The sequence below is a fragment of the Belonocnema kinseyi genome, chromosome 6 (assembly GCF_010883055.1).
Source record: "Belonocnema kinseyi isolate 2016_QV_RU_SX_M_011 chromosome 6, B_treatae_v1, whole genome shotgun sequence".
Lineage (NCBI taxonomy): Eukaryota > Metazoa > Arthropoda > Insecta > Hymenoptera > Cynipidae > Belonocnema > Belonocnema kinseyi.
The window spans coordinates 65980656-66004221 of NC_046662.1; positions in this window are offsets into that span (position 1 = coordinate 65980656).

Sequence of the window (23566 nt, forward strand, 5' to 3'; positions counted from 1 at the left end):
ATGTACGTGAGTTTTGTAAAAATAATTTGGAATAATATAAATTTAACTTCAAACGTCAAAGAAATCTGGTGAGTGAAAAGCGAACCTCGTCTAGAATAGTTTTTTTTTTTTAATTCACGGAATTTTATTATTCAGGGAAAAGACAGGGAGTTAGAAAAAAATATAGCTAAATTCAAGGAATTTCTATAACTTCAAATTATTTTTGTTTGAAAATTAAACTGTTTTGTTGACAAATTGTCATTTTGTATTGAAAATTCAGATATTTTCGTGGAAAATTTTCTTTTTGATTAAAATTCATATTTTGGTGTTCAAAGTCAACTGAAATCTTTTTTCGATGAAAATTCAACTTTTTTTTTTACTTTGGATTTTTAACCTAAAAATTTATCTGTTTTAGTAGATATATCATCTTACTTGGATAAAATGCAACTGTGTGATTGAAAATCCAATCATCTTGTTAAAAAGGCTTCTTTTTGGTTGGAAATTCAACTGCTTTGTTAAAAATTAGTCATTTGAGGCGGAAAATTCAGATACTTTCATAGAAAATGTAGTTTTCAATTAAAATTCATGTTTTGGTGTTGCAAAGTTAAACTAAAATCGTTTTTGGATGAAAATTCAAATTTTTTGTTTGAAATTTTTATTTTCTTTCATAATGAAAAAATTTATCTGTTTCAGTAGAAACGTTATCTGTTTTGGATAAAAATACAACTGTTTGGTTGAAACTTAATCTTCTTTACTTGAGGATTCAAAGAATTTTTTTCAAATTTTGGTTAAACCATTTTTTTAAATTATTTTGTTGTTGAAGATTCATATTTTTTGCAGAAAATTCATCTCTTTAGTTGAAAGTTTAACTATTTTGTTGAAAACTGATCTTTTTGATTGAAAATTCTACTGCGCGGGTCAAAGTTGAAATGCTTGGTTGAAAGTTTTTTTTTACTAAAAATTCTTATTTTTCGGCTGTAAATTCAATTTTTATACCAAAAATTCTTTTTTTGGCTTCAAGGTCTAATTATTATTATTATTATTATTATTATTATTATTATTATTATTACGCCATTAGGCCATTTCCCTTTCGGGGTAGGCGTGACTCACTCGGTAAGGGAAAGGAGTAGTGTGTGGAAGGGATAGAGAATTTACAGAAATTCAGATGATATTTTTTTCATGACTAAAAAATCTTTATTTGTATAAAATTTGTATTTTTCGTTTTAAGATTGATTTAAAAAAAAAATCAAATTTTATCCTCTTTGGTTGAAATATCAACTATTACAGTTTTTTTTACAATTGATTTTATAGGTTGAAACTTCAATTATTTTCTTGAAAATTTAATTATTTTGATAAAAATTGAAGTATTTTTTTAATCCTCGTTTATTGCAGAAAAGTCTATTTTCTTGCTTAATATAAGTGAATGAAACATACGAATTTTCTACCAAACAGTTCAATTTTCTACTAAGAAAGATACACTTTTAACCAAAAAGTTCAAGAAGAGTTCAGTTCGAAACCTAAAAGATAATTTTTTTAATCAAGAAGAATAATTTTCTAAGAAACAGACGAGTTTTTCATAAAATACATGAAATTTCTACCAAACTTAAATTAAATTTAAAGTTAAATTAAATTAATTTAATTAAATTTAAATTAATTAATTAAATTAAATTAATTTAAATTAAGTTAAATTTTCAACTAACAAAAAAACATTTTTAACCATCCAGTTCTATTTTTAACTAAAGAAGATACATTTTTAGACAGAAAGATTGTAATTACAAACAAGATGATTCATTTTCAACTAAATAGTTTGATTTTCAACTAGAAAATATCAATTTCTGCCAAAAAAATGGAATTTTGTCAATCAATTATAAACCAAATTCTTGAATTTTGAATTAAAAAAGAAAAATGTTTAATAAAAATGTTAAACTTTACACCAAAAAGATTAATTTTTTTAAATAAAAAGGACAACTTTTAACTAAATAGTTGAATTTTCAACTACAAAAGATTCATTCTTAACCAAAAATGGAATTTTGAACCAAAGGTAAGAATTTTTTAAATAAAGTGTGGAATTCTCAACAAGGAAATAAATTTTAAAACAATGAGTTCAACATTCAACTAAATACTTAAATTTATTCAACAAAAAATATGCATTTTTGATCAAAAAGGATAAACTTTCAAGCAAGAAGATTAATTTCTTACCTAAAAAGGATGAACTTTCAACCAAGAAGATAAATTTTGAACCAAAAGACGAAGTTTCAAGCAAAAAGTTAAATTTTCAACTAGAAAATATAAATTTTTATCCAAAAATGGAATAGTTTCATTCTCAATTAAAAAAATTAATTCTCAACTAAAACAAGCAAGCTTCCAATGATATAATTTAATTTTGAACCAAAGAGATGAATGATCAACATAAGATTTCCACATTTAACGGAATTGTTCAATTTTTGACCACGGAGATAAATTTTTAATAAGAAAGACAAATTTTCTATTAAATAGTTGATTTTACGACTAAAAGAATAAATTTGAACTAAATTCTTGAATTTTGAATTAAAAAAGAAAAATCTTTAATAAAAAAGTTAAACGTTCAACCAAAATGAATGTTTTTTACATTCTCATCATTTATGATTGAGAAAGTATTAGAATTGTCGGAAACTTGACATCACACTTTTTCAACGGATCTCCACGTTTCGAGATCCCCTGAATCTGAAAATCAGGTTTTCATGATGGCGTCTGTCTGTCTGTCCGTCCGTCCGTCCGTCCGTAAACACGATAACTCTCGAAAAAATGAACGAATCAAATCCATCTTTGGCACACTTTTTCTAGTTCCTAAAAGAAAGGACGAGTTCGTTAACCAGTCATTTTTGATAAAAATTCAAAAAGTGAGCGCATTTTGAAAATTTTTGAGACCACTTATTTCTGAATTTGAAAATTCTATGTAGGGATATTTATAGTATTGAAAAAAACAAACAATTTATTCTCATGACTTTTTCGATAAAAAGAAAATTCTCAGAGTTATAGCGTTTTCAAAATTTTTTTAATCAAACGAAAATCAAAATTTGAAGCTAGATACAAAAAAAGATGAATTAACAAAAATGGTTATCCCAAAAAAGATCTACAATTTTTTTGAGAATCACTTCTTGATAGGACGCGTACTTTTTGTTTTATTCGTGAAAAATAACGTTGAAAAAAGTAAAATAAAATGTATGGAAAAACGACGAAAGTTACGTGAAGAAAAATCCAACAAAACCTGTTTACAAATGTCTGTCGGAAATCAAGCGCGCAGCGCGAGTGTCACGATGAGAATTTGTGCCTCAAAGCCTACAGAGCTTTGAGAAACTTAATCTTTGACTATACTTAATTAAGTTGACAATTCAGAATATGAAGACACATATAAATACTGCCATCTAAAAGAGATCTTTTTGATAAAGTTTTTTTCAAGCATTCCAAATGCAAAGAATAAATATCCGAGCGCGAAGCGCGAGGTGTAATTATGTTCGAGCGCGAGGTAACCTATTATCAAGCGCGAGATTCAACCGTCGCGCGCCCTAGGCGCGCTCAAATTTGCGAGCGCAGCGAGCCGCGGGCGTAGCGCGCGATGAGACTGTGCCCGCAAGGCGGGCAGATTTTTTATATAAAAAACAAATTTTTAACCTAATAGTTAAATTTCTACTACAAAAGATTCTTTCTTAACCGAAAATGAAATAGTTACATTTTCTATTTTTAAAGTTAATTCATAACCAAAAAAAAATTAATTATCGAGAGTATAATTCAATTTTCAACCAAAAAAGACGATCTTTCAACCAAAGAGTTAAATTTTCAAATAGAAAATATAAATTTTTATCAAAAAATGGAAGAGTTCCATTTTTAGTTAAAAGAATTAATTCTCATCTAACACAAGCAAGTTTTCGATGATATAGTTTAATTTTCTACCCAAGAAATGAATATCAACATAAGATTTCCACCTTTAACGAAATAGTCAAATTTTTACCACGGAGTTTAATTAATTAATTTTAATAAGGAAGAAGAATTTTCTATTTAATAGTTGAATTTCCGACTCAGGAAGAATAATTTTCTATAAAAAAGAGGACTTTTTCATCAAATACATGAAGTTTTTACGAAACTTAAAATTGGAACAGTTGAATTTTCAAGTATAAAACAAACATTTTTAAACCTAAAGTTGTATTTTTAACTAAAAAAAAAAATTCAGCCAGTAGAATTGAAATCGCAACCAAGAATATTAATTTTCAACCGAATAGTCAAATTCTCAACTAGAAAATATCAATTTTTGTCAAAAAATCGAATGGTTCCAATTTAAGTTAAAAAAGAAAAGAATAATTTTTTACTAAAAAAGACGAATTTTCAACCAAAGAGTTGAATTTTTCACCACTAAAGATTAATTTCAATCAAAAAATGAAAGTTACATTGTCCGTTTTGAAAGTTAATTCTTAACCAAAAGATAATTAATTTTTGAGAGTATAATTACATTCATTACCAAAGATATGCATTTTTTAAATAAAATAAGGAATTCTCAACAAAGCAATAAACCAAGAAGATTCATTTTCAACCGAAAAGACGAATTTCCAACCTAACAGGTAAACTTTCAACTAGAAAATATCAATTTTTATCAAAAAATATAATAGTTCCATTTTTAGTTTGAAAAATTAATGTCCAACTAAAACAGACAAATTTTTAACAATACAGTATAATTTTCAACCAGAAAGATGAATTATCAGCTTAAGATTTCGTCATTTAACCAAATAGTTAAATTTTTAACCACAGAGATTAAATGTTTATAAGAAAGATGAATTTTCTACCAAATACATGAATTTTATATTAAATAGTTCAATTTTCGACTAAAAAACTGAACGTTAAACCATATTGTTGAATTCTGGATAAAAAAATTCAATAGAAAAGACACACTTTCAACAAAAAAAGAATAATTTTTTACTAAAAAAGACGAATTTTCAACCAAATAGCCGAATTTTTAATTGTAATAAATTCATTTTTACCAAAAAATGAATCAGTTACATTTTTCGTTTTAAAAGTTAATTATATTAACCAAAGAAAAAAATGAATTTGCGTGCTCACATCACATTTTCGAACAAAGATATGATTTTTTAAATAAAATTAGGAATTCTCCACAAAGAAATATATAAAAAAAATAAATGAGTTTAACATTCAATCAAATAGTTAAATTTTCAAACAAAAATATTTTGTTGTTTTTTGTTATCAAAAAGGCTAAAATTTAAGGAAGAAGATTAATTTGTTATCAAAAATTGTGAATTGCAAAACAAGGAATCGATTTTTAACTAGAAAAGATCAATTTCACAAAACAAAAATGGAATAGACACATTTTTAGTTAAAAAAATTCATTCTCACCTAAAAAATAAGTTTTATAGATAAAGTTTAATTATTTAACAAAGAGACAAATTATTACCATAAGAATTCCAAGTTTAAGCAAATAGTCGAATTTTTAACCACAGAGAATAATTTTTTATAAGAAAGACTAATTTTCCACAGAATACATAAATTTTATCTTAATTAGATGAATTTTCGTCACAAAAAAATCAATTTTGAACCAAATTGTTGAATGTTAAATTAAAAAAGACAAGCTATTAATAAAAAAGATAAACTGTTAAAAAAAAGATTAATTTTTTACTAAAAAAAATGAACTTTTTACTACAAAAGATTCATTTTTAAGAAAAAATGAAACAACTACATTTTCTGTTTTGAAAGTTAACACTTAACCAAAAGAAAATTAATTTTCTAGAGTATAATTCGATTTTCGACCAAAGATATGAATTTAAAAAAAGTTAGGAACTCTCAAGAAAGAAATAAAGAAAAAAATGGGTAAAAAATTCAATGAAATAGTTTAATTTTGAACCAAAAATATGCTTTTTTGATCAAAGAGGATCAACTTTCAAGCAAGAAGATTCATTTGTGACCATAAAAATTTTGAATTTTTAAGCATATAATCGAATTTTGAACTAGAAAAGATAAATGGCAAAAGCAAAAAATTGAATAGACACATTTTCAGTTCAAAAAAGTAATTTTTGACATTAGAAAAAAAAAGATTTGTCAACTACTTATTTGAATTCAATTAAAAAAGATTAATTTTTAACCAAATACTTGAATTCTAAAGCAAGAAGATGAATTTTCCACAAACAAGATTAATGTTTTACAAAAAAGATGAATTTTTAAAAGTTTACTCTGACTTACATTTTCAGATAAGGAACTTATGTAGTTTTGAACTACGACAAAAAACGAATTCTTAAGAAAAAATAATTTTGAACATAAAATTAACTTTTCACCAAAATAGCTAGATTTTCAACCAAATAATCAAATTTAGAACCAAATAGTAGAATTTTTTACCGAACGGGGTTAATTCCAAACAAAAAATATAATACTAGACTTTTCAACAACAAAACATTAACTTTTAAACCTTGGGTTGAGTTAAGAACTTATTGTATTCTATCATTTGAGTTCGCATTGCAGAGAAAAAAAATTAGAAAAGGGGAAAAATTTTTTTAAAAATGGGCAAAGAGGGAAATAGGATAAATAGTATGAAGTTTTTAATAGGAAAGTAATGTTGAAGCTTATAAAGTATTATTGAACTGTATCATTGCCGGAGCACCTTCCCCAAAAATTAAAAACCAACCCTAATCTCCTCCCCCTCCCACAATTAAATTGGTATTTTTTCTTACAGAAGCTACTTGAAATAAGTCTTGCATGCGAAAAGCAGATTTCCTGCGCACATACAAATCCGAGGCTATTTTAGAAATTTTTCCTCATCAGCATATTCACATGCAAAAAGTGGCAGTCAGCATACCACTTGGGTGGATTCAACTCTAACTTTTCTCTGGGAAGTGATTTTTTTGCAATTCATGCACATTAATATTGATTTTGTAACCCTAGCGTTTTCCTTAAGATGAATATTGAATGTCGGCGTTTATGCAAGATTCAAAGTGCGCCCGGGTAAATTAAAACATCAAAAATATTGAGTCAGAGTGCTTCGATAAATCACTCCACCCCTATCCGATCGTGCCCTCTGTCCAAGACGGCTTCCTCCCTTTCCCTAGTTTGACTTAACGGATATCTACGTGATATCTTTTGGCCCCCCTCAAACAAGGAGGATTTAGAGTTGAAATCTATTTTGATCATGTCGGTCTTAGGGCTTCGTACGTGACCCTGAAAAAATTTCTCGAAAAAGTGTAACGAATTCGTAGGAACTTAAGATTAAAGTGGAGTATGAGCCATGCATGTCACTAAGCCTCGCTTCCTTTTGTTGAATGCAGGAAGAATGATGTCCGTGAAATCTATTCATAAGGGGATGTCCCTTTTTGGGCTTCGGTTCAAAATTTGAAACTGAGTTCTCTGGTGAAATGGATTCCATTCTGTGGACATTATTTAAATGTGGGCTTTAGAGTTCAAGTATCATTCATTGCAGAAGGTACATAATTTACCTCTTTCAAAATTTAAATTAGTTTAAATGAACTGAATCACTGTAGAAATATTTTCAAAGTGTTTTTCTCATTTATGTTGCCGCCTCATAACAAGATTCCTAAATGAAGCACCCGTTTCTTTGTTGCATACAAATTATAAAATAGCCAGAAAGTATAATTAGTGCTCATACTATCCATAATAATCATTGGGGGATTGTATTGTTATTATTGTTATTGTCTTGTAAGGCTATGGCTCATTTAAGTCCCGTAGTACTGCGGTTAAAACCGATTGTACTATGCTTTTTATTTTAAAACCCCGGTGAAAAAGAGGCCTAAACACGTGTCATCCTCGTTGCTGAATTAAAGATTTTTTTTTACTTAGATGGACTTAGAATCACTGTATAAATTTAATCATAACCATTGATTACCCTTGGCTGCATCTAACTTTATTAGAAGTAATCGCATTTGCCTGGACATTTGGCCAGGAAAGAGGAAAACTGCAGAAAACTATCTTCTGAGTTTAGCCGGTTTTCTTGACAGTCGAGTATGAGGCGAGTCGAGTTTCACCTTAGAGGAAGGGGTTCGATCCCTGAGCCGGTACCTCTGGAAATTTTTCAATGTACCTTTATCGAGGTTCTGGTGGTTCGGAACCCACCTTAAGCTGTAAGTCCCCCATATCGTGTACTTGACTGCAACCCAGTCCGTCAATGATGGATTAAAAACCAGGCTTTGTCCAATATGTCCCGGGCAGACTGCTCTCATCAGATCACTTGATTGCATTATAAAAATGCGTCCGTGACTAATGATATATACCGGGACAGCCCCGTGCAAAAATGATCAAATAAAAATCCATCTCTAACCAAAAATGCCTTCGACATATTGGACAGTATAAGCCTGTGACAACATTTTAACACTGAAATGTTTTTATTAATTCAATATTCCGCTCGTAATTGTATACCTACAACATCATCGCTGGAGGTTTCAACCATCGTATTAAATTAATTGAATTAACATATAACATTCTAATCTCATCAGTCACTTGACTTAGTCCGTGGCTATTTTTAACGTCTTTTCAGTCTAGATGGATCTATGACTTAAATTTTTTTTAAATAAATTTTTTTCTGAAAAAATATCTTTTTCTTTGCTCCGCTGGGAAACAAACTACAGAACTTCCGAGTGCTGGCAGAGTGCTTTTCCCTTAAGCTACTAGAGAAATCGAAAGAAGAATCCTTTTTCAGAAATACACGAATTATTTTGCCAGATGTAAGCTATGAATTAAAAATGAAAAGAAAGAAATAAAACAATTTTTTTTTAATTCGTAGCTCCATCTAGTCTGAAAAGACGTTAAGAATTCCTGTTGATCTTTGATGATAATAAAGATTCCTTGAAAAATTTGACTTCTAACATCTAGTAAAATATTGGGTGTATTTCTGAAAAATGGTTCTTCTTTCGATCTCTCTAGTTCTAGTAGTTTAAAGGAAAAGCACCTGAACGGCAATCGGAAACTCTGTGTTTTGTTTTTCAGCGGATTGAAGAAAATCTATTTGTCAGAAAAAATGTAATTAAAAAAATTTTTTAATTCATAGCTCAATATAGTCTGAAAAAACGTTAAGAATGTCTATTATTCCCTATTGGTGATAGAGATTTCTTGAAAAGTTGTACTGGTAACGTCTGAAAAATAATGTGTATATTTCTGAAAATGATTCTTCTTTCGATTTCTCTAGCAGCTTAAGGGAAAAGCACATGACCAGTAATCGAAAGTTCTGTAGTTTGATTCCCATCGGAGCAAAAGCAGATCTTTTGTCAGAAAAAATTTAATTACAAATATTAAATTACATGAAAAATGTAAATGTACGTTGTTGGCTTTGAGGTCAAGTGAATTGAAAATAGTTCAATTTCTTCAATTTTTTCGGCATACAATGGTTGTTTCTCGTCAGTGAATTTTAGTAAATTAAATGAGAATTTGTAAGAAATCTTTGGCATATTCATACGCAAAGTTTTTATACAGACTTAGGATTTTCTATCAGAAAATTGCGCATCAGAAGGGTCCGATTTTCAAGATCATTTGCATGTCATGAATTTTCATGAGTAGCAACTGCCTAATGTCAGTTATTGTGGCAAATCCAAGTCTTGACATTCAACATTAGGGTGGCTTCAATTCTTTTTCCTCGAATTTTCACACATGTCGCCCGAAAATTTGTTTGAATCCACAAAAAATAAATCCACTTTTTTTCTAAAAAAATTATATTTAAAGGTAGCAAAATAGCCCCATGAAGTTTAAGACGTATGTAATATAAGAAAAAATTCGGTTTTGTAAGTTTTAATCATAATTGTTAATATTAGGTGAATCGAGTTAAAACTTAAGAGTTTTCTTCACAATTAGCAATAGAATACGAATAAAATATTAGTTTTTGATTAGTACCCAACTGGTCTGTTTTTATAAGGTTTCAATAATACCCCGTAAGTGAAAAAATGGGTTTTACGACTTTTGGACGCTAATTATAATTTTTTGCGTTTTTTTAAAATGTTAATTGTTTCTAATGCATAAAATGCTACTTTATACTGATAATTAGATGTTCACACACATTTTTTAAAAAACTCATTATTGTTTTTGGCAATTCTCTCAAAATAGAATTAATGAGTCGCAATTTTTTTCAAAAATTTTCTAATTTTTTTTCCAAATTTCAATTACAATGAGGTGATAATTCTTTCATTTTAACAAAAATAATAAATTAAATAATTTATAACTATTATCAATAATATTCTTTTAGAATAATACTGGAAAATTGCAGTTTTTGAAAAAAATGTCCACTTTTTGTCTAATTTTCAGTTAGAGTGTGGTAAATAATGAATTAAAGTTTAAAAATAATTGTTTTATCAATTTAATATCATTGTTAACAATAATTAATTTGAATAACACTAGGAAAATGTGGTTTTTTCTAAAATTTTTACGTAGTTGTATACTTTTCATTCGGAATAAGTTAATAATTAATTCAATTAGGCAAAAATAATTCTCCGAACAATTTATTATTGTCTATTACTATCTTCTCTTAGATGAGTTTTAAAAAGCTGTACTTTTTCTGGATTCTTGAGCTTTTCGTCCACTGTTCACTTCATTTATGAAAAATTACGAAAATTATTTTTTAAATAATTGTTTATTGTTTATAACTATCTTCTCTTAAAGTAATGCTAGAAAATTGCTTTTTTTGAAAGCATAAGCTTTTTTTTGACTTTTTGGTTACGAACAAATAATAAGTGAACCTCAACAAGTATAAATTTTTAAATAGTATTTTACTCGGAGAAAACATGTCTCGTTGATGATAATTTACATATGAAAAGATTGAAAAGACCTTAAAAAAGAATCAATTGATTTAGCATCTCACGGGCTCTGTTATCACTTGTGATAAAAATTGTTTCTGAATTTCGTCTCTAGTAAAAATGGAATTAAAGTCAAATATTAATTTTAAAAATATCTCTTTTATTTGAAAAAAAACTACAGAAAAGGAAGAGACTGCTAAAAATATGATTCTCTTTGATGTTTTATTTTTTTATACCTAAAAAAGCGAAGGAAACTTAAACATTTCTGAAAAAACCGCAATTTTCTAGTATTTATGTAACAAAAGATAGCTATAAGCAATAATAAATTGTTTAAGCAACTATTTTCCTTATCTTGCATTAATTATTACATCACTAACAGTGAAAAGTAGATAAAAGATAAAAATCAAAATTTCTATCATTTTTCAAAGAGATATTATTAACAACAATAATAATCATTGTTTGAAAAATTGTGTTTGTTAAAATTAATGAACTATCACTTACCCTAATTTAAAATTGTACAGAAAGTGGGAAATTAAAAAAAACACTGCGACTTTCTATCTGTATTAAAAGAAAAATACTAAAAACAGTAATAATTTTTTTTAACAATTTATGTAACATCTGATTATCAGCATAAAGCAGTAGGCAGTTTTTAATTAAAAACATTAGTTTCCAACAAAAACCATATAATTTTCTACCTTAATTCTACCAAAAAAGAAGATTTGTGAACCAAATATTTGAATTCTCAACCAAACAGATGAAAGTTCACCAAACAAGATTAATTTCCTAACCAAAAATACGAATTCTCAACAAATTACATAAATTTTCTATCAAATAATTAATTTTCTAAGATGCAATGGATAAAATTACAAACTGAAAATTTTAAGATAACAAAATTAATGTATAAACAATAAAAGAAACTAAGTTTTAACAAAAAAGTTACATTTTTCAACCGCGGAGGTGAATATTAAAAAAAGTAATTTTAAACAAAGTAGTTAAAATTTTAACCAAGTAGTAGAATTTCCAAGCAATAAAATATTTATTTTAACCAGAAAGTTTAATTTTGAACCACAAACATGAATTTTCCACAAAGAAAATTAATGTTTTCCAAAAGAAGACAAATATTCAACAAAACATATCATCTTTCAACAAATAGATTGAATTTCAAAGCTTAAAAACCGAATGATTGACAAACTACTGAATTTTCAACCCAAAAATATTATTTAAAAAACAGTTAATTGCTGCTAAATAGTTGAATTTTTACCCAATTTGTTGCATTTTTAGAAAAAAATTTAAATTACAATCAAAAAGTTAATTTTCAATCAAATAGTTTAAGTTTAAACTAAATTGTTCAATTTTCAATTCAAAAAGAAGATTTTTTACGAAACAGCTGAATTTCCGACACAAAAACATTAATTTTTAAAATAAAATGTTGAATTTTCAACCAAAAACAATGAATTTTGGAAAAAGTAATTTAGCTTTTAATCAAGAAGATTCATTTTCTACTAAAAAGACGAATTTTCATCCGAAGAAATGAACTTTCCAGAAAATATTTTAATTTTCAACCAAAGATATGAATTCTCAGATAAAATTATAAATGTTTTACAAAAATAAGTTATCAACAAGAGTTAAATATTTTTCCCAAAAATATGATTATTTAATCAAAAAGACTAATTTTCTAAAAATGGGATAGATAAATTTTTAATCAAACAGATGAATCTTTAAGAACCGTAAAAGATTAATTTTTAACAAGCTATTTCAAATTTCAATCAAGTACTTGAAAATCTAACAAAAGAAGATGACTTTTTGACCAAATAGTTGAATTTTCAGAAAAATAATTAAATTTTCATACAAATAGTAGATTTTTTAATTAAGCAAGATGCATTCCGAACCAAAACCATAATAGTAGAAGTTTTAGCGAAAAGAAATTAATTTCCAGTAAAAAAAATAATTGAAAAAAAAGAAAATAAGCCGAAAAGATGAATTTTCAACTGAAATATTATTTTTTTAATAAAAAAAATATTTTTAATAAAGTAGTTAAATTTTTAACAAAATAGGTAAATTTGAAACAAATAAATGAATTTTTAAACAAAATAAATAAATTTGCAAACAAGAATAATTTTCTAAAAAAAGTAAATTTTCCAACAACTAGTTAAATTTTCAACTAAAAGGTTTAATTTTCAAAAATAGACCTTCAAGCGAAAAATTATTTTTCAACCAAAAAAATTCATTGTTAAGCATAAAGATTATTTTTCTACCAAAAGAGACAATTTTTAAATAAAATACATGAATTTGCATACAAATGGTTGTTTTTAAATTAAAAGCGGTGAGCCCTTAACCAAAAATGGCAAGTTGAATTTTCAGTTAATCAATTTTAAACGAAAAAATTTGATTTGCACAAAAATAGTTCATTTCAACCCAAATATATGAATCTTAAATAATCAACTTAAAATGTAATACTTGATATTTATGCAAAAAAATATTTTAAATTAAAAGCCGTGGAATTCAACCAAAAAGGAAGTATTGCTAATAAATCATATGATTTTCTAAATAAAAAATATCAATTTCGTCAAACCATTAATAATAAGATAATAAAATAACCGACAAATTTTCAAAGAAGGAGAAGAAACTTCAAACGATAAAATTTTAATCAAAAACAGTTGAAGTTAACAAAGACAATAAAAACCTTTTTTTCGCAAAAAAAGATACGATTTTTGACTTCTAAAAATATAGTTGTTTTAAGTTTTCTCTAAAGAAAAATAGAAAACTTTTAAATAAATTTATTATGAAACCTTTATTCAGTAAACAATAATGTTATGTTCGTGAAATTCAGAACTATATGTATGCAAGAAAAACTTTATCCCCTCTCCTCACCTTGATCTTGATTGCGTGATGCAAGGAGGAAAAAATTGTAAAAAAAAATTTGATCAAAAATTAATCTTTTCGGTTGGAAATGTAACATTTTGGTTTATAATTTATGTATTTTGTTCAAAATGCTGTCTGCTTTCATATAAACTCAATTTTTACGAATAAGAATGAAACTGTTTGATTGAAACTTAAACTGATTTTGATTTAAAATAAAATATTTTTAGTTGAACTATTGCATTTTTCGTTCAAAATTGATCTTATAGATTGAAAATTCATTTTGTGTTTTGATAAAAATTAATATTTCAAACTGAAAATGTAACGCTTTGGTTTAAAATTCTCTTGTTTGGTTGAAAATTAACCTTCTTCTTAAAAATGTATACTTTCGGCTGAAAAATTCGCTTGCTTTGTAGGAATCCCACCTTGCGGACTTTTTAAAAGAAAATTCTCAAGAAAATTAGATTTAGTTTAAAAATTCCACTATTTGGTAGAAGATTGATGTAATTTGTTGAAAATTCCTCTTTTTTGGTTGAACATCAATTGTCTTTAAAAAAATTATTTTTTTTTGCTTAAAAAATCAAATATTTGGTTGAATCTTCAACTGCCTTATTAAAAATTAAAATACTTTGTTGAAAATTCAACTATTTAATTGAAAATTTGCCTTTTTTTATAGGAATCACGTTCATTTGGAAGCAATGTTCATGTTTTTTAGTATAAAAGTCGTTTTTCATTAAAATTTAAACTTTCTAGTATAAAAATAAACCTTTTTGTTAAAAATTTCACTTTTCGAAATTAACATTCTCTTAAGAAAGTCGTCTTTTTGCTTGAAAAATCAAAAAATGTATTGAAAATTGGACAATTTGGTTAAGAATTAAATTATTTGGATAAAAATTAAATTTTTGGTTGAAAGTTCATCTTTTGGAATTGAAATTAAACTTTTTTGTAGAAAATTTGTATTTTTTTTCTTGAAAACTGAATAATTTGATACACATTTCTTTATGCTTTACAGAAAAATAGATTATGGTTGACATTTCAATTTTTCTTTAAAACAAATCGTCTTCTTTGGTAAAAATTCACCTTTCTTGATTAAAAATGGTTTGTTGAAAATTCAATTTAAAAAAATTAAAATTTGTTTTTTTTTTTTAGCTTGCAAATTCAACTATGTTGTTCAAAATGCAACTTTTTGTTTAAGATACATCTTTTTAGATCACAAATTCGACTATTTTGTTAAACTTTTTTTTTGTTTAGAAAATTCATACTATTGTATTGAGAATTAATCCTCTCTAACAGGAAGCTTGATTTTTTTTAAATGATGTTTTTTAGGTTTCATCCTGGACTGACTCACAGGATTCGTTTGTCTAATTTTTATTTGTAATAGAAAATAAATATAATTCTTAAAAAATAATTACAGAATAAGAATAAATATAAATAAATATAAAAAATCTCACGTACACCCCTAACTTACTGGATGCTATGGAGGGCATTACTGAAGACTCTTATAAGAGGCTCTGGAGACCCCCTTGGCGTCTCTGGAGGCTTTAGAAGGACTTGTAGTAGACTCTGGAGGCCCTCCGTGGGAGGCTGTGGAGGACTTCATTGAAGTTTCTGGAGGCCCTCGTGGAAAGTTCTGGAGGACCTAAATCAACGAAAGCGGGCGACTGTCTATATTAAAATTCTAAATAAAGCTGGTCCAGATATTGTCCATAGCTGGTTGAAGCCTGACTCAGGACTGGGCCATGGAAGAATTTATAATTTCTGAAACACTGGAGGTGACATCTTTTTATAATATTCAAATATTATTGAACTTTAACATTGTATGAAATTGTATTTCAACTGAAGTTTCGACAATATAAATATTCACATATTTCCCTCTAATGGAAAATTGAAAGCTTTATACACTTGCTGAGCATAAAATTTTTAGAATAGAAAGCTAAATGTGTAATATCAATATTCAACAGCTTTTCCAGATTTAAAAGTATCGATATCTACTCTAAAAGCAAAATAAAAACAGAACGTTGTCACTGATTGATTTTACGATTCACTTCCTCTATCTGAATTGAAAATACCATCGGGCGGAGGACGCGTATCGAGTTGATGGTATATATAACGGCCAAAAAAGGACAGGTTGCTTAAGCGAATTTAATGTTATGCGTTGCGTGACGTTTAAGTTAGAGAGACAATATTCAGGACCATTATTCGTCCAACCGCAGTTGTCAGTTTATCGGAGGTTAGCGACTAATCGATGTCACGTAGTTTGCGGTAATTCGCATACCGCGTATGTGAGTCATGCTATATAAGCGGTATTCGCTATTCACCATATTCCCTCAAGTAGGCACTGTACAGAATGTCTTTACCCTAATCTCGGAAAATGCAATTTTACTTCACTTTAAGCTTCACCAGGATTTACATTTTCCAAACTGAGAAAAAAGTTTGGTTGACCGAAGAAAAGTTTGGTTGTCACAAACAAATTTGTTGGTTTCTATAGAATCAAAAAATTGTTTTGTTGAGCCAACCAAATTATTTTTTTGGGGCGTTTGGTTCAACTAACCAAAAATTTTGCCAGACACAATACACATTTTGTTTGGAATGAACAAACATTTTTGGTTAAATTAACCAAACATTTGTTAGCTCAACACAATGAATTTTTTATTTGATGAATTAATTGTAGATTATACAAAATAGTTTTGCTGAACTAACTAAATATTTGTAATCGAAACATTATTTTTTAACTAAACTTTGGTTGACTTAACACAATAGTGTTTTGTTGGAGCAATACAATTTTTTTAAGCAACAATTGTTTTGTTAAGAGAAAGATGTATTTTGTGAATAAAATATAAAATATTTTCTGTACGAGAAAAAAACTAGAAGGACAAAATGTATTGATCTATAAAATTTTTTTGTTTTGTAGAAAATTTGTTTAATTAATGACCATTAATTTTCGGAAAACTCAGTGATAAAATAAAAGATTGATTAATTGAGACTTTTATTTTAAATACTTTGGGATACTTTACAAATTTTCTTAATTACTTTCAAGTATGTATTCAGGATTTAAAATATTTTGGTAAGAACAACCAAAACTGCTCAACAAAATCATTTTGTTGCTGGGACATTTTTTTTCTCAGTGCACAATTGAAGTTCATGCCGCACTCAGAAACAAAATTTTCTTCAACCCTCTACCGTCTTTTCCTGGACATGGATGAAAATTTGGTTGCAGCGAAATAATTGTCGTTGATTTAACAAAATATTTAATTTAGCAAACCAAATATTTTGTTCCAATCAACCAAAAAGTTCAGCTGGTAAAAGATTTTGTTACAATAACCAGAAAATTTGAGTATGTCAACCAAATACTTTGTTGTTTCCTTCCGTTTTTCAATACAAAATTTTAGTGATTCTATATGACCATCAATCGAAGAATAAAAAATGAATTACAACTATTTGATACTAGTATGATAATAATTTTAATTCGATTTTTTATGCATTTTTTAAAATGAAAAATATTGATCTTTCCTGGATAAAAGTTTTTGTGCGTTGTTAAAATGTCTACCATTATATTGAGGTTCAGAATTCATCTCGTTTCGTTACAGATTTTACTATTTGGTTGAAAAATTAATTATTTTGTTTAAAATAAAACTATTTTATTAAAAAATGATCTTTTTTATAAAAAGTTCAACTGTTTATTTGAAACCTTACCTACTTTGATAAAAATTCATGGTTTTGGTTAAAATCTCCATTTTTGTTTAAGAATCGACCTTTTTTAGTTAAAAATTTAAATACATTAATAAAAAATCATGCATTTTGTTGATAGTTCAACCATTTGACTAAATTTGGAAATCTTTTTTAGAAATGAAATTAATAAATTTCTTTTCTTACTTGAAAACTAATTTTCTCTACTGAAAATGTAACTATTCTATTTTTGGTTGAAAGATGATATTTTTAATTAAAAAATTATCGTTTTTCGCTCAGAATTTATATATTTCTTTGAAAATTCAAATTTTTTCAAATTGAAATTTTCTTTGGTTAAAATATTAACTACTAAATACGTTTCTTTGAGTATTCATTTTTTTTAGAAAAATCAACTAATTGGTTTAAAGTTGGATTTTTTTGTAAAAAAATAAAATTCGTTCTTTTGGCTTGCAACTTTAACAGTTAGGTAGAAAATTACATTATTTTGTTATAGGAAATATGCATTATCATGGGAATGGGAAAAAAATTAGAAATATTTTGTTAAATTTTGCCAGATAAAAGTAAATATTAAACTATTTTGTTGCATATGAACTTTTTTCAAAATATATACTTTTGATAGAAAATGAAACTATTTCAGTAGAAAATTAAACTATATATTTGAAAATTTAATTATTTTGTTGAATTTAAAAAAATTTCATATAAAATTCAACCATTTAATTTTTAGTTTAAAATGTAAGTTTATTTTTGAAACTAAGGATTTCACGATTTTATTTCTTGTTGAAAATTTTAATTATTTCGTTGAAAATTTATCGGTCTTGACTGAAAATTAAGTTTCTTGTTGAACATTCTTCTATTTCGTTTTAAAAGTACCTGAAAATTGATCTATTTTGATGGAAAATTAATCTTCTTAATTTAAAATCTAGCTATTTGAAGAAATATAAAAAGTAGGTGCCGAACGCCTTCCAGGAAGGGTTTCGTAGCCTATTAAGACTTCTATTTAAGTCTTGACTTAATCTCAATAAAAAATATTATTAATTGTTGTTAATTTATATTTTTATCTTTTTGACAGTCTTACTTTTATTTTATATATATCTTTTATATATTTATATAAAAGAAGATTTTAAAAGGGGTTAATCTTATGGAAAATTCCATCACAGTCTTCAGTTCGTATTTATTTTCTTAACTTATTTGATTGTATTCTTTTATTTCTTGGTAAAAATTTTGAGTTATAGATTTTTAAGGTGTGCATATTTTCAGATAAATAATCCTAAAAACAATTATCTGAAAAAATGTGTAAAAGGGGTTAATCTTACAGAAAATTCCTTCAAAGTAGTCAGTCCATATTTTATACTTTTGTAATTTTATATTATTGTTTTTTTTTTATTTCTTGACATAGATTTTTTAATTTCTGAACTTCTTAAATGATTCAATTTCGTCTTGATTACTTCGTTTCAGTTTTTTAAATAAGAATATAAAATTTAAAGAACTGATTTTAGAAAATTTCTTCTTTTATTCTCTTTTTAAACAAATTTTTCTTTTTATTTCATATCTTTTAAGATTACTCTTAAAAGTATTTATTTTAAAAAATCTGGAGAAGGGTTAATCTTACCGAAATTTTCCTTTCTAAGAGGGAAATTTGTAGAAGGGAGGGAGGAGAAATTAGGGGTGGGCAAATTAGAGGACGGAAGCGAGCGCCTCCCCCTCACTTCCACTTCCCCTACTTCTCTCTCCTTGCTACCCCCTCCCCTCCAACGTTGAAAAAAGTACGATTTATGTCTCTGTAGAAGATTATTTTCCATTTCGAGTAAGAAGTGCATTATTTTTTGAATAAAAAAAATAAAAAAGTCATGCAACTCTTTTTGTTTCAATATTTATGCTTTTTCGAGACGAGCCGCATATCAGAAAAATGTTTGTTTAAATTAAACCAAAAGACAAATTTTTCTTAGTGTGCATCATTCTCAAAGATACTTAATAACGGAATTTCAGAATATTTATAAAGAGTTTCGTACGATGATTGTTGACAATTATGAATCCTTTTTCTTGAAAATATTTTTAGTCATATATAATGTAATTAAAGAAGTATTCACAATTTAAAAATTAATTTAATATCGTATTTATGAAATTCTAAGGAAAATTAGTTTCACGAAGTTCCAAAAAAGAACGCAATTTAAAATAATTTGAAATTATTTCGTAAAAATTTATGGAATAACTGGAGAAATCCTGAAAATTAATGATATCATAGAGAACGGTATAGAAGTTTTTAATTTTAAGCAATTTGAGGAGACTACTATTTTTGGGGGACCTAAACAGATTTTAATGCTTTTAAACAGCTTTTGGGGGATTTCCAAACATTTCAACTAATTCAGAAACATTTCATTCGTTTTGGAAAGAGATTACCAAATATTTCCGTGAATTTCAAGGATTTTCGAAACATTTCTGTGGATTTTAGAGAGGATATTTACATTTTTCAAAGATGTAAAGGGATTTTAAGGGATTCTAAAGAATTTCAAGAAAGTAAAAAGATTTAAAGCGATTTCTAGTTATTTCAAAGTTGTCAAGGTATTTGAAGGTATTTCAAGGAATTTCATATATTGAAAGATTTTAAAGATTTATAGGGATTTAAACAGTTTTTAAAAGAATTTTATTAAATGAGTTTAATTTAATTTGAATACCAGAGACTTTTCATAATTTTGAAGTGGTTCCATTAGATTTAATAATTTGACTGATTTTATAGAATTTAACAATTAAAATTTTTTCAGATTTAATTATTTGACAGATTTCTATAAATCTAATCATGTCAATAGGTGTTAATGGATTTCAGAAATTTTTTTTTTTAATTTCGAAAGATTTCCACAGATTTTAAGGCTTTAAAAAGGTTTTTTTGGGTATTTATAACAGTTCTAACTAATTAATAAAATTTATTCGATTTGAAGAGATGTAAAAATATATCTACGAATTGCAAGGATTTTTAAAGGATTTGTACGTTTTTGAAAGATTCTATAAAAACATTCCAAAGGATTTCAAGTGGTTCAAAATATTTCAATGGTTTCTGAAGAATTTTGTAGGATTTCCACAGATTTTAAGAGATTTTAAGGTGTTTCAAAGAAGTTAAGATATAACGATCTCATAAAATCTCCACGAATTTAAAGAGATTTAAACAACTTTCAGGGATTTGAATGGTTTTTTCTATAAAACTTTCATGAATAAATTTAAATCAATTTATACTCTAGGGATTTAAGGTGATTGACACTTTACTAAATAAATTAAATTTTATTTCGAGAGATTTCTATGGTTTTCGAAAAATGTAAAAAGAAGAAAGAATGAATAAGCATAGAATTTCAAAAGATATTAAAGATGTATAGGATGTCAACAAATTTGGTAGGATTTTTGAAGATTTCAAGGACCTTTAATGAATTTTACAGGAATAAAGTAGAGAAGATTAAGATTTATAGGACCTCCAAGTATTGAAAATTTTTGTTTGGAATCTTACAAATTTCAATGGATTTCGAAAGATTTTAATGGATTGATAAATAATTCCAAAGGTATAAAGGAATTTGAACAAATTAAAATGATTCACATGGGTTTCAATTAAATTTTAAGCGATTTTATAGATATCAAGAAAATTCACAGATCTTTGCTATTTCTCTACTTTTTACAATTTACAATAATTCCTTATATACTTTTGTGCTATATAATCCAATTTTGAGTATCCAATAATTGCAAACCTCAAATATTCATTAAAAATTTTTTTGTTATTTGCAAGAATTTGAAAATAATTTGTGAGGTTTCAGTAAATATTTAATCTCAATGAATCATTTCTTATCTCGCGTGCTGAAGAAATATGTTCTTTCTTGAAGAAAATGAAACGACACGTATTTTACCGGTTTGATAACAAATTTTGCTGATGAAGCTATGAGTGTTGTCACTCTTTAAGCAGTGACCAATGCTGCGATATTATAGTTTATGAACATCAATATAGCTTAAAATGATTCATTTGGCCTCATAAGTTTTGTAAATTAAAATTGTAAATAAAATTTTACTTTTTCAATTGAAAAAGTTACAAATTTCGAAAAAAGGTGAATTACGTGACGAATTAAAAAAATGAGTGAAAAGGGGCGAGTAGGTGATAATCCCTGCGATAACTGACATCATTATGAAGAGATTGAATACAATTTTAACAAATATTGTCAACAATTTTGTAAATTTTAAACGATATTCATTTAAATAAATAGTTAGGAGTAAAAATAAATAAATAAATAGTTAGTTAGCAAAACAGTTAGGAGTATCATAGAATTTGTATCAGGATTTTTAAATTATTTTTAGAGGAGTAATTTGATTGTTAAAAAATGTTATTTTATTTCACATAGAATATCAAAAGAATTTATGGAATTTTAAGGCCTTTTCTGCAATTTTAGGATAATTCCTAAATATAATATTGTAAATAAAATAAAGAATTCACTTACAAACATATTGAAGAATTCAATAGTATTTTTAAAAATTGCATACCTTTTTAAAAGGTTTAGGGTGTTTTTGAGGGATTAAAAAAATTTATTACATTCCATAAATTTCACAAAGGTTCAAAGTTATTTCACGAGATTTGGTGGAATTCTTAGTAGATTAATTGGATTATACCGAATATTAATGAATTCCATAGTATTTAATGAAAATCCAAGGGGATTAATTGCAAGAAAGATCCAGGAATTAGATGTGAAATTTGAGGAGTTTCTTAAACTATTATTAATTATTAAATGATTACAATTATTGAAAATTACGCAAAAGGAGTTAATATTCAAAGAATTTTCAAGGAATTTAATTTGTTTATTTTCAAATCAATTCGAAGTTTTTATAGCGTAATCTTTTGAAACTTAAAATCTTCCAAATTGAAAATTAAGCTTTGAATTTTTCCAGAAATTTGTGAAATAAAACATTTTTCCAAAAGATTTAAATTTCAATCTTAACGAAGTAAGATAAAATTAATCAAGTCTTGGCAATGCAAATTATTTTAAGCCTACGCCTTTCTTCTTATTACTTCAACGTAAGTATGATTTCACCAAAAACATTTATGATTCAAAAATCTGTCAGGTGCACTACATGATTAAAATATTCATAATAAAATATATTGAGAACATTTATTTAAAATGAATCGACGTGGCCCCGATCGGTATAGCTCAATGTGGCCCTGATAATGGATACAGTTGTGGTCCTAGTTTGGGTCACATCGGGTTACCCTCTGTAAATAATAGCTAGTTTAAAAATTAGGATTACTTAATTTAAAATATATTCCCTGTCTTAATAAGTGAATATTTAACTAATTTTTAGTTCACTGACTAATCTAAAGTTAAATTAGTCAAATTTAACTGATAGGTAATGCTACTTTACTACAAAGTGACATTATTTCTATTCCTTCTGTGGTGACATTCTGTATTTCTTTCAACAAATTTAATTTTAAAAAATCGACTACTTCCTATTTGTTTTGTTATTTCAAATAATAATATCTTGATAACATTTTTATAAATAAAAATTAGAAGGGGCCAGATCAGGGCCAGATCGGGCCTTCCTTATGGATACCCCAGTCTGAACTTGATCGGATTAGGTTTTTCATTTCTAGTCTGGCCCTGAGTGAGTTGCCCAGCCAGGGCCAGATTCTGCCGGATCTGGTCCCGACCAGGGTCAATCCGAAATTTCTGCAAAAAAGAAATCTTTTTTGTTTTATTTGTTTTTTCTTTTTTTTTGTAAAAAAGTTGTTATCTTTTTTCAAACTCAATAGGAACATTTGTGGATAAATATTTAGATTTTGTCGGTAGAATCTTATTTTTATTTTCAGGAATTCTGCACATTAAAATAGGGGTTCCCATTTGGAAAAAAAAGTTGACCTTGAAATCCCAGTGGAGGTCAAGTTCAAGGTCGAATTGAAGCTCACCATTAGATTCCTGTTTATAGTTACTCCAAGATTGACCTTGACAGATTTAAGTCATACTTTATCTAGATAGTCATTTAGATGTTTCCAGAATTTTTGGAAACCCTGCATATTTAAAATAACGAGTGTATGTTCTAGTATAACATATATATAAATATATATATTATTACACCATTAAGCCATTTCCCTTTCGGGAAGCCGTTATGTAAGGTTACACTCGCTTTGCTACCTGTGTATATTGTTTTTATCGCTTGTAGGATGAATCCATTGACTCCATACTCTTTCAGAATTTCCCAAAGTTTACTTCTATCTACCTTGCCAAAAGCTTTTTCTAGGTCAACAAATGCACAGAAAACTTTTTTTC